General features: G+C 36.3%; 1 pseudogene; it reads right to left on the bottom strand.

The window, feature by feature from the left end:
• Nucleotides 1–4527: 4527 nt before the first annotated feature.
• Nucleotides 4528–6785, bottom strand: LOC132190869 (uncharacterized; annotated as a pseudogene).
• Nucleotides 6786–16024: the final 9239 nt, after the last annotated feature.

Below are 16024 nucleotides of genomic sequence, written 5' to 3'. Positions count from 1 at the left end.
ATTAGTAAAATTCTTATCTAGTCTTAGAAAGTACTTTACTATTATTGAACTCAAATCATTCTTATTTTCTGTGATTATAAGAATGATGGTTATACAATGGTTCTTAATTGACATGCAATCAATAGGGTTAGATAGACCATACCTAGGAAAGACAGATCGTACTATACCCTAATTTATTTTAATTTAGGTAGACGATCCGTGCCAACCGAAGATGGGTTATGTTATTCCATTGATTGTATGAAATTATTTTTATTCTTCAATAATGTGTTTTCTTGTTTAAATTATAACATGCATAGAATGAATTACTAGAATTAAATGTGGTTAACCATTGATGTGCAGATCGTGGTGAAGTCAATACCCTACTCTCTCTCTCTCATATATTTGCTCTTTTATTTCCGTTTATTTTATGCACTTTAAATTAAGACAAACAAATCATTCTCTTTTGAATTAAGTTAATTTTAATCTTTCAAATTTTGATAATAAAACCCTTGCAGTCCTTGAGGATCGACACCCTCAATATAGCCCTATCTTACGTGATTCGTACTATTGCGAGTGGTACTTTTATAATTGATATTTTTTGTCTCAAAAATACCACATCAAGATGTGCTCATGTTCCCAAAACGATTAAATCCATCCGAGGTTAGGCCAAGTCTTACGTTCCTGCTGTCCGCTGAAAACTCCGGATATAAATTGTCAAATGACTTCCTTGCTTCGCCATTGGCCGGATGCCTCAATACGCCGTCCTTAGTGCGGCCTTATGCATGCCACCTCATATAAGATGCAATATGCTCTGACATAAATAGCCTCTATAGTCGTGGTATGATTGGAAACCACCGCAACACCTTGACCGGACATCTCTTACTCGACGATATGGGGTGGCCATCCTTGTCCAAATGAATTTTGTCCTTCCACTTAGATTTTTCACATTTAACACATGAATCTAACTCCTTATTGCCATTCCAGAACAATCTACAATCATTGCGACAAGCCGGAATCTTCTCATACCCGAGTCTCATGTCCCTTAGCAACCGTTTGGCCTCATATGTATTAACTAGCAAAGCTCCATCATCTGCAGGCAACAACTGATTGATGAACTCGAGAAAACAGGAGAATATTGTGTTACTAACTCTACCCACACACTTCAAATTGTACAAATGTATAGTAGGACTCAACTTGCTATGTTTGGTCTTATCATAAAGCGGTGTATCACGCAATATGGCGTGCATATTTCCACCCTATTCAGTGCTTGCACCCACAGCTGTGGCCAGACGTGTTGAACTCGAGCCTTCAATTGGAGCTCGTACAAGCCTCTCGCCATGATAAATGCAGTCGTTGTATTAGGGCCACATTCCTTTCCTCCCTGTCAAGTGGTCGTGTAGCAAACCTAGGGGGTGTCTCCTGTTATAGCGACATGTCTTACAGGGGCACACAAGAAGTTTGTCTTGAGTGTCACAGTTCCTAACTACGAAGTCCACAAACGATCTATATTCGTCTCTGTATTCCTTTGTACCCCTAGACTTCTTCATCAAACTCTTGTCCATAGTGTTACTACGTAGAGTAGAAACAAATAATATATAAGAATTACCCTAAACACATACACGTCATGCATTAATGGTAGGGCCATAGGGACCCTAAATTAATTATCATAAACTTAAATGCACTTGGTAGATAGGGGACCATAAATTAAAAAATATATATCTAGGTTAAGTGATTTTTTTATTTTTTTTTTACAAGTTTTTCAATTTTTCTAACAATTACATAAGATAAATTTGCAAAACCTAGCTAATAAACTAAATTAAGACGAGCTGGTCCAAATTAAATACACTTGGTTGCTAGAGGACCCTAAATTAAAAACATATTGCTATGTCACTTGTTTTTTGTTGTTAAAATTTGTCTAACAATTACATAAGCTAAATTTGCAAAACTTAATAAACTAAATCAAGACTAGCTAGTCCAAATTAAATGCACTTGGTTAATAGGAGATCCTAAATTTTTAAAATTTAGCTATATTACTTGTTTTTTTTTTTTTGGGGGGGGGGGGGGGAATACACTTTACCCCCCTGAAGTTGTACACCTATGTTGATTTTACCTCCAATGTTTTAATTTTTTCAATTTACCCCCCTAAACTTTAATTTTTTTGCAATTTTGCCATTCTGTTAAAATTGTCTGTTATGTTGGATGGAATCTGCAACACGTGCGCTGCACGTTCAAGTCCGGTGAAAATGTTTCCTGTAATGCCCCTAACCCCACGCTGTATGGAAAACCCATGGCTGCTTCCTCCACGTGGTAAAGAAAAAAAAAACAAACAGAAAAAAAATATAAGAAAAAAAACCCTACCCCGTCGCTTTCCCCCCCAACCCCTAACAGCATATCCTCCACGTGTTTTAAAAAAAAAAAAAACGTAAGAGATAAGTGGTGTAAACATTACCCCGTCGCTTTCTCCCCAACCCCACACAAACCACTTTACACAGGTGTGGTGCCGTCATTAAACGAAGTGGTCCAAAATCTTCTCCACGGCTGATTCCATCTTGGTCATCTTCGGAATACCCAAACGAGGTAATCAGCGTCTTCATTAATTTTTTTTTTCCCAGCTTTTCTCTGAAATCAATGTTCCTTTTCCTTTCTTGTTTGGGTAAACTGATTGTTTTCAGAAATTGGGATTTGGGTAAATGTTTGTTTGTTTGTTTGTGGATTGTGAGACCACATGGTATATGGGTCATTTTTTGTGGATTGTTCCTTTATGTGCATGTTAATTTTCTGTTGGGTCGTTGTTTGGTAAAAGATGTCTTCCTCAAGCCAATTTTCAAGTTCTGAGTCAACGCAGAGCTGGGCAAGAAATGCACCTGGACCTCGCGGGGTTTGCTATTGTGAGCGTCCCACTGTCGTTAGAATAGCCCAAACCAAAGAAAATTTTGGCAGGAGATTTATTAGCTGCGAAAATTGGAAGGTAGGTAAAAAATTTGTCTTAGGTTAATTTTAGGTTAATTTTGGGTGTTCCGATTTGTTTAGGTCTGAATGTGTTAGTAAAAATGTTCATTGTTTTTTATGTTTTAGGTTAATTTTGGTTGTTCCTTGTGTCTTTTTTGTTTTTTTAAGTATTTTTTGCTTCTTTAGGGTTTTAGTAATAAATGTTTGAGATTTGTTTAGGTCTAAATGTTTTAGTAAAAATGTTCATATTATTATGTTTTAGGTTAATTTTGGTTATTCCTTGTGTCGTCTTTTTCTGTTTCATGATTAATCAACCCAAAATTTTACAGATTAGCAGAGAATGTGGTTTCTTTGACTGGGTTGATCCTGAACCGTGTGATCATGGTAAAGTGATACTGAATCTTTTGAAGCAGAAACATGACCATTTGGTGGCAGAAGTGAAACGATGTCAACGGATGGTTGAAATTGAGGTTGGGAAGGTGAAGTCTGAAATGGATAAAGAAATTGCGAAGATTCCGTCAGAACTGGAGAAAGAAGGCCAACAGCTTAAGTCAGTAATGGCTGATGAAATTGCCGGATATCGTAAAGAAATTGAGATTGGACAGATCAAATTCCATGCAACAAAGAAGAATTACGAGACAATGCTAGTGTGTTCATGGGTCATTTTAGGATTGTGCTTGTGCATCATTTGGTTCGGATTTAGTTCCAAACCATTGCATGAAAGCACAGTTGGTCGAATGAAATTGGCTTGAGGTGTGGTGTGGGTGTCAGTGGCTGACATTCATCATTTTGTGATTTTGTATGTCTTCAATTGACATGTTATTTTGATGTTGTATGTCTTTATAACGTGTTTGTAGGACGAACGAAGTAATGAATGTGTAGTAATATGTTATATTTGACGTATTTGTGTAACTAAGGAATTCTATCTTGAACATGACTTGTTATATGCATTGATGAATGCAGCTTTGTCATTGTGTTGTTTATTGTTGGGAGTGAAAACTAAATTTTAAGTAAGTCTTGCTACACCATAAATTAGCAATTAAATATAGATTGATTTGTAATTGGTATCATAATAGGCTATCATAATACCAAAATAAAGAAAAGTATTTCAAAATACAAGTCAATTGACAAATTACTTGAAAAAGGTTAAAACTTTGTTCACATCAAAAAGCTATTATCAAATAGTCCTAATGTTTCCAAATAGGCTTCATCATCATTTACACCACTGATTCCAATATCACAAATTACATGAAGAAGGTCTTTCAAAGCCTTGTTCACATCAAAAAGCTATCATCAAATAGTCCTACTGTTTCCAATTAGGCTTCATCATCATTTACACCATTGATTCCAAAAGTATGGAAAAGAGTTTCAAAACACATACAATATCACAAATTACATGAAGAAGGTCTTTCAAAGCCTTGTTCACATCAAAAAGCTATCATCAAATACTCCTACTGTTTCCAATTAGGCTTCATCATCATTTACACCATTGATTCCAAAAGTATGGAAAAGAATTTCAAAACACAAACAATATCACAAATTACATGAAGAAGGTCTTTCAAAGCCTTGTTCACATCAAAAAGCCATCATCAAATAGTCCTAATGTTTCCAATTAGGCTTCATCATCTTTTTCTTCTTGGCTTCCATGACTCCAATGCCCTTCTCTATGGTTGTCACAATACGTTTGCCTTTGGGTTGGGTTTCTGCACGACTGGATGCAACCTGACCTGTAAGATCAATATGAATAGGTACACCCGGATTTATGGGAGTGCTAGGGCAAATTCCCTTCAACCCGTCTGACTGTCGAGTCCTTGAAGCAGGTGGGCCTGGGGGTGGAACCTGTCTTATAGCAACTGCATTATCACTAATCGTACTCTTAATCTAAGGGAAAAAAAAAGTATGGAATATATTAAAAATAATAAAGAATATTACACAAATTCAAAGTACGGTGAGGTATATGCACAAAAATATGGCTTAGTAAAGTACCTTTAGCACAGAAACATTGGCAGTACCTTCTGGGCCACGACTAATACCAACTAGTGGACCACCACGGTTACATGCGTTTGTTGCCTTCTTATATCAACCAATACAAACAAAACAAACAAATGTCAACTATGTACATATTATTGAATAGACAAACATGGACTTGTTACAATTACAACTTAGTCAATTAACCTTTTGTGGTCCCCTCTTTCTTTGTGTAGGTTTAGTCATTGTACTCTTGCTCGAACCAACGGTTTGTGCCTATCAAGTAAGTGAAACTAAAAATTAAAAAATAAAAGCAATAAATAAAAACACAATTATGTCAAGTATAGAATTAAAAATTTAGTAAAAAAAAATACATAGAGTAAAGAATTCAAACTCCTATATAAGTAACTTACACTTGATGCAGGCGTGGTAGGTCCTTTATAATTGGATGCCCCACTCCTGTTGGTTGGACATGCCCTTTTGTTATGTCCCAGAACCTTACACTTAGAGCATCTCATCCTTGCTCCAAATTTCCTCATTCTATTTGGATTTTTTGGATCTCTACTCTCATCTGGACCCCTCTTTCTTTGCTTCTTAGGTCTACCCGGCTGCAATCTTGAGGTAGGGGGTCCAAATGGTCATGTTGTGTCTTGATCCATTGTTCCTCACTAGGCATTGGGTAGATAATAGGGGCATATGCCTTCTTGTACCTTTCTATTGTATAACACTCATCCACATAATCCTCAGGATCCCCGCAATCATATAGTATAGCACAAAATGCATGAGGACATGGGATACCGGTAATTTCCCATTGCCTACAACCACATAACTTCCTTCTCAAGTCCACCACAAATTGTTTCCCAGTCGGACAAGTAACCTCAAACATGTATTCCCCAGCATAAACTGCAACACAATCTGATGCAGCTATCCCAATTTCTTCCAGCTTCGTGACTATCCTAGGACATAACTTTCCAGTCAATTTCTCAATGCCCTCTCTTTTAGCTTGGTACCTTCTCATTAGTTTTTTCCTTATCATCTCAAGCATTGTCAATATAGGTTTGTCACGGGCTTTAAGAATATAGGAATTGAAACACTCTCAAATGTTGTTAACAAGGAGGTCACACTTAGAATACTCACTAAACCATGCTCTTGACCAGCAACTAGGATCCACTCTGTTCAAGTACTCGTAGGCATCTTTGTTCATTCCCCTCAACCCTTCCATATATGCAGTAAACTCTCCTTCAGTGTAAGCAGACGCTGCACCCCATAGCATTTCCTTGAATGCTACTCCTTTATGCCCTTCATTTTTAAAGTTAGCATAGAGATGCCTAACACAAAACCGGTGGTCTGCCATTGGAAGCACTTCATTCAATGCAGGTATAAAGCCCTAGAAAAAATAAACATATGAGAAAATAAACATAGTTAGAATAAGGCAAAACAATTTTTTTTTTTTTCTTTTTTCCCCCTAAACCCTAAAGAATAAGAAATGAGAAGGTAATAATTCTTACCGTCTGTCGATCAGAAATAAATGTAGGCCTAGCATGCCGATCATGTGTCCCAAGATCTGAGACAAGGGTTTCCAAGAACCAAATCCAACTGTCTTTAGTCTCAGCTTCAACAACAGCAAATGCAATAGGGTACATTTTGTTGTTGCCATCCCTACTCACAGCAGCCAAGAGTTGACCTTTAAATGCACCTTTAAGGAAGCATCCATCCACCCCTATTATAGGCCTACACCCCTCTATAAATCCTTTCTTCATTGTAGCAAGAGAAAGGTATAATCTTTGAAACCTAGGAGGCAAATTAGGGTTTGGTCTCTCAACCTTCATCATGATACAAGTACCCTTATTGGTCTTTCTCAAGGTCTCACAGTAGTCCCACAACCTACCATATTGACCCTCCAATTTACCATAAATTTGTTTCCCAGCTTTTCTCCTAGCCCGATACATTATGCTCGGAGTCACATCAACCCTCCATTTTTCCTTCACCTCATGTTGTATCACTTCCAAAGTCATGTTTGGTTGAACCTTAAACTTCTCAATCAGTTGATTTGCTATCCAAGTAGAGTTAACTATTGAACTCTTGTATTTCCTGCCACAAACATGTTTGGGTTGCATAGACCTAATTTGGAAGGATACTTCGTCCTCCATTTGTCGGGCATACACTCAGTACCGACACTTATCATCTCTACACACAGCTATACACTTCATTCTTTCATTTTTTTTGAAACAAATGTCCTTCCCCCTTTTAACATTATGTTCTTATACAGCCTCCCTAAACTGTTGTATGTTTGGAAATCTCATTTTAAGCTTCAAAGTTGGATCATTTAGGTCCACAACATGGAAGTCACAATTGGTAGGGAGAGATGTTGCTCCATCTTCTTCATCACTAGGTATAGGTGACAGTAATATGTCACTTCTACCCATATCTGAGTTAGTGTCATTATCCTCCTCATCATCTTCAAAACAAATCATTTTTCCTACACTATGTACCTTATGACTTCCATCAATATGTTCCTCCTCCTCCTCAGCCTCATCCTCAGCCTCGTCCTCATCCTCATCGTCATCCTCAACCTCAACCTCAACCTCATCCTCACCATCCCCACTAGCACCAGCACCATTACCATCTTTAAAGTGTATCTTATCCCTATTAATAGTCCCTTTCGATGGACCAACCCCATGGTCACCATCATCCACATCAACATCAAATAGATCTTCATTGTCACTAAGTTTATCTGCCCACCAGGGGTCATTCAAATCGACCCTACGTTCACCCTCATCATCATCATCACCATCGTCATCACCCTCACCACCTTCCCTCTCTACAAAAGATTGTATATATAAATGCACAATGTAATGACCAGTATGACAAGCAACCATGTACATAACATCATGGTCAGATGTTATGAGGTACAACCCATCATCTAAACCCTTTTCAGGGTGTTTAAAATACATCAAGTCTCCTAACCTATATCCATACTCTTTTAACATATCTTCCAACTCAAAATAAGACAATTTGTCAGGGTCATAACTCTCATGGTGAACTATAACCTCACCCCCCACATAAACACACCCAAACTGTCGATCGAACCTACCCCCGTACCGCACCTCAAACACCAAATTGGAAGTACCCATCCTGCAAGTGAATAAGTAAAATGCAGTATTTAATCAGATACAAAATATTTAGGAAGACATTTTATATGTTTCAGTTAATCCCCATTATCTCTTATCCCTAAACAAATGAACAATTATATGCTTAACTTTACTATATAAACTCTATATACTTAACTTTAAATTTAATTATAATTTATTTAAAACCCTAACTCAATAATTAATCCAAACGTGTTACACGTTAACCATTCCCAAAACATTTAATCAAAAGTAACACACACATCTACACTATTTTCCCCAATATTTAATAAAAAGTAACACACACCTGTACAGTTTGTAGGGAAAAGGTGCAACATTAAAATTGCAACAAAGTCACATGGGACCACTAAATGAAATTGCAACTCACGTGCACCCAACGTTACCCTAAACAATTAAATATCATATGGAAGTAAAATGGCCCTACCTAGGGTTTTGTCTTTTACCAAACAACGACCCAACAAAAAATTTTAATGCACATAAAGGAACAATCCACGAAAATTGAGCCAAATACCATGTGGTCTCACAATCCACAAACAAACAAACATTTACCCAAATCCCAATTTCAGAAAAACAATCGGTTTACCCAAACAAGAAAGGAAAAGGAACATTGCTTTTGGGGAAAAGCTGGAAAAGGAACATTGCTTTTCGGGAAAACAAAAAACGCATGCACCCAACGTTACCCAAACAATTAAATATCATGTGAAAGCAAAATGGCCCTACCTAGGGTTTTGTCTTTTACCAAACAACGACCCAACAGAAAATTAACATGCACATAAAGGAACAATCCACAAAAAATGAGCCATATACCATGTGGTCTCACAATCCACAAACAAACAAACAAACATTTACCCAAATCCCAATTTCTGAAAACAATCAGTTTACACAAACAAGAAAGGAAAAGGAACATTGCTTTCGGAGAAAAGCTGGGAAAAAAAAAATTAATGAAGACGCTGATTACCTCGTTTGGGTATTCCGAAGATAACCAAGACGGAATCAGCCGTGGAGAAGATTTTGGACCACTTCGTTTGATGACGGCACCACACCTGTATAAAGTGGTTTGTGTGGGGTTGGGGAGAAAGCGACGGGGTAATGTTTACACCACTTATCTCTTATGTTTTTTTAAAAAAAAACATGTCGAGGATATGTTGTTAGGGGTTGGGGGGGAAAGCGACGGGGTAAGGGTTTTTTTCTTATATTTTTTTTTTGTTTGTTTTTTTTTTTCTTTACCATGTGGAGGAAGCAGCCGTGGGTTTTCCATACAGCGTGGGGTTAGGGGCATTACAGGAAACATTTTCACCGGACTTGAACGTGCAGCACACGTGTTGCAGATTCCGTCCAACATAACAGACAATTTTAACAGAATGGCAAAATTGCAAACAAATTAAAGTTTAGGGGGGTAAATTGAAAAAATTAAAACATTGGAGATAAAATCAACAGAGGTGTACAACTTCAGGGGGGTAAAGTGTATTTTCCCCTTTTTTTTTTATAAGTTACATTTAATTTTTCTAACACTTACATAAGCTAAATTTACAAAACCTAACCAAAGTTAAGACTAGTCCAAATTTAAATGCACAATTGGTAGCTAGGAGACCCTAAACAAAATAAATCTATGTTATATTTTTTTTTCTTTTTTTTTTTTATAACATTTACACAATATATATGAATTAATATATAATTTGAAATAAATGGCCTAGGATATTAAAAAATCAAACTAACAACCTAATTTGAAACTAATATATAACACTTAACAAAAGAAATAAATTGTTGACATTAATATAATTTAAACAATAAAAAAATTAAAAAAATTATATATATACCTGTAGGTTAGTACTTAACGAAGAGGGAGTGAATGTCGAAGAGTGTGAGAGAGGCTGCCGGGAGAGAGAGATTGCCAGAAGAAAGAAAAATGAGAGATGGAGCGCTGCTTGCACGGGAAAAAGGAGGAAGAAGAAGAGGAGGGGGGTGGAAGAGAAAGGAGGAAGAAGAAGGGGGGAAGGGCATGTGTGCAGCAGGCCTTACCGAGGCTGCTTAGTAATGTGCCACTTACTAATTTGGTAACGTGCCACAGTGGCACGTTACTAATTTTGTAATGTGCCATAGTGGCACGTTATTAATTTAGTAAAGGAGGGGGGAAGAGAAGGACGGGGGAGAAGAAGGGGGGAAGGGCATGCGTGCAGCAGGCCTTACCGAGGCCGCTTAGTAACGTGCCACTTACTAATTTGGTAACGTGCCACAATGGCACGTTATGGCACGTTACTAATTTTGTAATGTGCCATAGTGGCACGTTATTAATTTAGTAACGTGCCACTATGGCACGTTACTATACTGATGATATTGCGATCGAGCGCAAGCCGAGTTTCTATTACTGCGATCAAGCGTAAGCGTTGTGGATAAAATTTTTGGTAACATGTCAATTGACACGTTACCATTTGGCAACATGTCATCTTGACGCGTTACAAAATTGTAGCATGTCAAGTTAACATGTTACACTTTACTAACGTGTTAACTAAACACGTTACCAAAATGTTAACGTGTCATATTGACACGTTAACACATTATAACGTGACAAGATGACACGTTACAGAATGGTAATGTCTGCAACTAACACGTTACCAAAAGATGACGTGTCAATTTAACACGTCATCTTTTTGTAACATGGCAGTTTCAACACGTCACCAAACGGTGACGTGTTGAAACTGGCACGTTACTAAAGATTATAGTAACGTGTTGGAAACTAACACGTTACAATATGGTGACGTGGCAAAAAGTTGTGAACAGTTGCCACGTCACTAAACATCCTAATTTTTGTAGTGATTTATATAATTTATGTAGGTCCATGTACCAAAAATTTCTAACAATTTTAACTTCAAATGCCTTTCTTTTTCCCTATTTTTTTCCCCTGAGCTGATGCCCTTTTGTTTATTCCATGGCAAATGTGCCTTCTCTCATGAACTCAAGCCCGAATCTTTGCTCTCCAATCTCCCCTTTCCTTGGAATCACTAAAAACTAAGAGGATCCCCAGCATTCCGTAATAATTAATAGGTGTAAAATTCATATAAAAGACCCGGCCATAAAAATTCATACAAACAAAATTTGTAGGAATTATTAGTCACAATAACCCAAGCAGGTTTATATAGAACAGCCATTTTGAATATATAAGTAACCGATCCCAAACATATATATCTCTAACGATTATCAAAAGACAAGGAAAACAATATTGAATTGCACTGAAACTCAGGAATAATATTAATATTAAAAAACAAGATTGAATAATATTTTTTAATAATATTAATATTAAAAAAAAATTGTGTTTTATATGAGTCTATATATTCACTTATTTAACTGACAAGATGAAAGACAAATTTTGATTTAAACATAAACTAATAAAGCCAAATGAAACTGAAGCAGCTGCCAACTGGCTTGTTGCAAGTTGCAACTCATTTCATATCATGAATGTCCTGAACTAACTCAAGTCTGCAGCCACATTACTACTATTTATGGTCGGAGTAAATTAAGCAGCAATAAATGGACAGAGTTTAGTTAATCTTGTAGTCTTAGGAGGACGAGAACAAAAAACAAAAAAAAAACAAAGAAACACATCCGTGCGGTCGAAATTCGACAAGCGTTACCGAATCAACAGTATGCGTACGTGGAGCGAGTAGTGGGAAATTTTTTTTTTTTTTTTTAGGGACTAATTAAGATAAACACAAAAGATAATTGTATTATTTGCAAGTGGGCATGCACATTAATGATGGATATATATATATATAGCACATGTTATGTTGGGTTTTTGTCTTCGATCTTCTTTTTTTCCATTGTTTTCTGTCCTAAAAATAATATTATATAGACATATATACCTAATTAATATGGTATTAAATGAAATACAGCATGCATATTCTTCTTTCTTCTTTCTTTTTTTTATTTTCTGCTGGTCACTCAATTAACATTGCAAAGCAGCAAAGTGAAACCTCTTTATCTCCTAGTTAGATACGACATCCACGAATATATCGTGCACCAACTGATCTTTAATAGGTAATTCATTCAAAACGAATATCAGCCTTAATTTTGTCCCTAGCTAAACTCACATTTTATAAACGGTGGAATTTATCTAATCTGTTAATATAATAATATTATTTATATAATATAGTCTTTTGTCTCAAGCATCCATCTTAATAAGTTAAATACAACATGTGAAATATTTAATTAAAATTGAAGGTGAATGACTGAGACAATCTTCGAATTCAAAACATTTACTATAATATCATGTTAAACCATCACTTTCCGTAAAAACTTGATACGATAAGAAATAGTGCATTTAATCATTTAATTGACATAATATATGCTAACATCTTAAAAGGTAAAAAGAAAAAAGACTTATAAACATTGTTTAGATCCAAACTAACAGCAAGAACATGTCAATTAGGTTTGGATTAGTTTGAAGGTTGTTTAGACTTCCACTAGTGTATGCTAGGTTGAAGATTGGGTTTAGGTTGACCCAGATAATTAACTACCTGTTACGTAGCAAACATGTGGCAGTGTCTTTGTTATATAGTTATTATCTATTGGTTGGAGTCCATCATTAATAGTATTAGAAGTGTTCCTAAGGGCAGCTTGATCGGAGGGAACCACACCTAAAAACAACGTTATATAAACTTAATCAAACATTAGGTTATATAGACTACAAGACCAAATAGAAACATAATTGAAAGACAATTCTTAAAGATACGTATGACATCTTTCTAATCCCCTCTAGACTTCTAATTCTACTAATGATATATTCCAACCAATAAATAATAACTAAATAACAGAGACACTGCTCTCATGTTTGGTACTTACGTAACACTACCTCTTAGCATAACCTACTGGCATAGAACCTAGCCACCTTATTTATCTTGAATAGCCGGAGCTATATTATAAGATTGGATCCTTTCATGTAAGAAATTTTATTTTATAGATCTAATGGTATACATGATATCATATGGTAAATTATATAAAATAAAATAAAAATAAGAAATTAAATTAAATTAAATTTAAAAATAAAAAATAAAAATAAAAAATAAAAAATAAAAAAATAAAAATAAAATAAAAATAAAAAAGGAAGAAGAAATGAAGAAGAAATGAAGGAGGTCGTACTATCATTACTAATCATAATTGAAGCTATTATTTCAAAATAAAAAATAAAAAAAATAATAATAATTGAACCAAATTATTCAAAGAGAATTCTTCCTTCTTCTTTTTTTCTTTTTTTTTGTGAATTCTAGTATTCTTCTCGTTGATTTCGAATCTTTTTGGGTTAAGGTTACTTAATTCATATCCCTACACCTTCCACTGTGTCAAAAACAATGGTCTGGATTTAAGAAAATTTACGTAGTAGAATATTATAATATATGTGTTAAGGAAGCAGACCAACCAACAGCTCAACTGCACATGATTTCAGTAGCACATCATAACTGCGCTCGAGCGTATTCTCCAGAGAGCTCGAGCGCAACAATAACGGCTACTTTGCATCACGAGTACGCTCGAGCGCCTCCACTATAGCGCTCGAGCGCAATCAAGATCCGCCATGAGTTCTCTAGTCCTACTGTAACTCCTTTGTCTACTCTATCTCCTAATGCAAATAGATTACCCTTAAACAATCTGTTTACATTCCATCAAACCTCTTGTGGATTATTCTGACTAGATATCTCTTCTGTAATTAATCTTCCTTTTGTATTAGTTCTCTTAAATTGTTATCTCATCGATTATCTTGTTAACTTGATGTGATGAATTATACTTGTAACTCTTTTACTATTTAAGATCAATGAGAAAGCAGTCGAAACTATTCCGCCAAATAGCAATTATCTTTGTTTTCTTTCAATATGTAGATTTCTTTTGAAATCCTAATCAATATTTTCAAATTAAATGATTAAAATTTTATAAATCCAACATTTATCACTTTTAAAATGTAGTAACGTACTTGCTACTTATAAATACAAAAAGGGAAAAATTCTGAGTTGATAAAAGTGATAGATACTCACAATAAAATATGTGGACTTCAATCATATATATATGATTGAAGTCCACATATTTTATTGTGATTATCTATTAGGGGTGTCAACCCGGTCCGGTTTCCCGGTTTTTGGCCTAAAACCGGAACCGGAACCGGGGTACCCCGGTTCTCAATTTTGAGAAACCGGAACCGGAACCGGGACCCCGGTTAACCGGGGTCCCGGTTACCGGCCGGTTCCGGTATTACCCGGTCCGGTAACCGGTTTTTTTTAAAAATTGATTTTTGGGCTTATTTTAGGTATTGGGCCTAAAATAAGCCAATTTTTTTTTCATAAATTGGCCAATTTTTTAAAAAATCTATTAGTTTCTTTGTCTAAATTAAAGGGGCTTTGTTGTGATTGTTCCAAATAATTAAAAAATAAACCTTAAAAAGTCCAAAAATCCTAAAAAATCATTATTTTTGCCTATTTGGGCCTTAGAAATAAAAATTTAATTTTTTAAAATACCCTAAACCTAAACCTAAGTGTAAAAAATATTAATATATATATAATATATATATTAATATATAAATATAATAATATATAAATATTATTAAATAAAATGGAAACCCGGTTCCGGTATTCCCGGTAAAAACCGGGTACCAAAAACCGGTACCGGAACCGGGGTACCCGGTTTTTAGATTTTTCAAACCGGAACCGGAACCGGGACCCCGGTTTCCCGGTTTCCGGTTTTCCGGTTTCCCGGTTTTCCGGTTCCGGTTCCGGTTCCCCGGTAATTTTTGACACCCCTATTATCTATCACTTTTATATATATATATATATATATATATATATATATATATATATATATGACATTAATTTCGTGCTTTCTAATGCCACTATATATGCAGTACGGTATTCTGCTAGGGTTTCATCTCTGGCAGAGAGCGCCGTCGGGAGGGGACCCCTCCCCCTCTTCCTCTTCTGCTCCCCCTCGCCCTATTTTTCTTTGAGAGCTAGCCTATTTACATGATGTCCTTAGATTTTTGGGCGTTTTCTTCCTCCCCTTTCCTCTTCGCCCTTTTTTGATTTAGGTTTTTTTGGATCGGCCAGCTAGCACCCGATCTCCCCTCCATTACCGGTCCCACGTCATCGCGAGCCCCATCTCCAGTTCTCCGTGGCTCCATCCGGGTCCATCGCCTCCTGCCACGGCTGTTTCCTCGCGTTCCGACCAGTTTTCCCCTGGCAACCTCCTCTTCGACGTGGTACCTATGTTGGGTTTATTGTTTTTCTTGTTTTTTTGTCTATATTGTTTTTGTTTCTTTCTGTATTTGCTGTTGCTGTGTTTTTTGCTTATGTTTGGTATTTTGTGGGTGCTGCTCTTGGGGATTCACTCAAACCTCCCCCTTTGAGTGTGCCGCCAATCTCCTCCGCACCTTCTTCGCCACCCACAATCCACTACTGGGCCTTTTCCCGCGTCCCCACCACGACGAGCTTCCAACGCCCCCTTCTGTTTTCGGTTTTCCGTTTTTGGTTTTTAGGCGAGTGCGCGATCGGCTTTTCTTCCGACCGAAGCGTGTGCTATTTCCTGTTTTGTTCATTTCCTTGTATTGTTGGCTTCCTTTGGTTGTATTTCCATTTTTTCCTTGTAATTGTTCTTTTCGTTCCTGTTTTATTTCCCTGTTCGTTTTCGTTTTTATTTTACTGTTGTTTGTTTGTAATAAGGCTATGTCATCTCTCTCTCAATCTACCACCTTCGAGTTATTAGATTTGGTCTATACTTTTGGGTTGTGAATGTGAACGTTATCCTGCCTTTTGGGTCAAGGAGAATGAGTTTCGGCATGGGAGTTCTCTCATCTCGCCAAGGAATAAGTGCTACCTATGCATTTGTATGAGTCAGATCTTTTATTTAAACTGATGTCTAGTCATGGGTTAGCAGATTGTTAGATTTTGGATTGTAATATATACGTCATCTTTAACGATCATAACCTTATAGTTTCGGCTATGGTTGCT

This window comes from Corylus avellana, chromosome 3, assembly GCF_965113065.1.
Source record: "Corylus avellana chromosome 3, dhCorAvel1.hap1.2, whole genome shotgun sequence".
In the NCBI taxonomy this organism is placed as follows: domain Eukaryota; kingdom Viridiplantae; phylum Streptophyta; class Magnoliopsida; order Fagales; family Betulaceae; genus Corylus; species Corylus avellana.
This window is presented reverse-complemented; position numbering and strand designations above follow the sequence as displayed.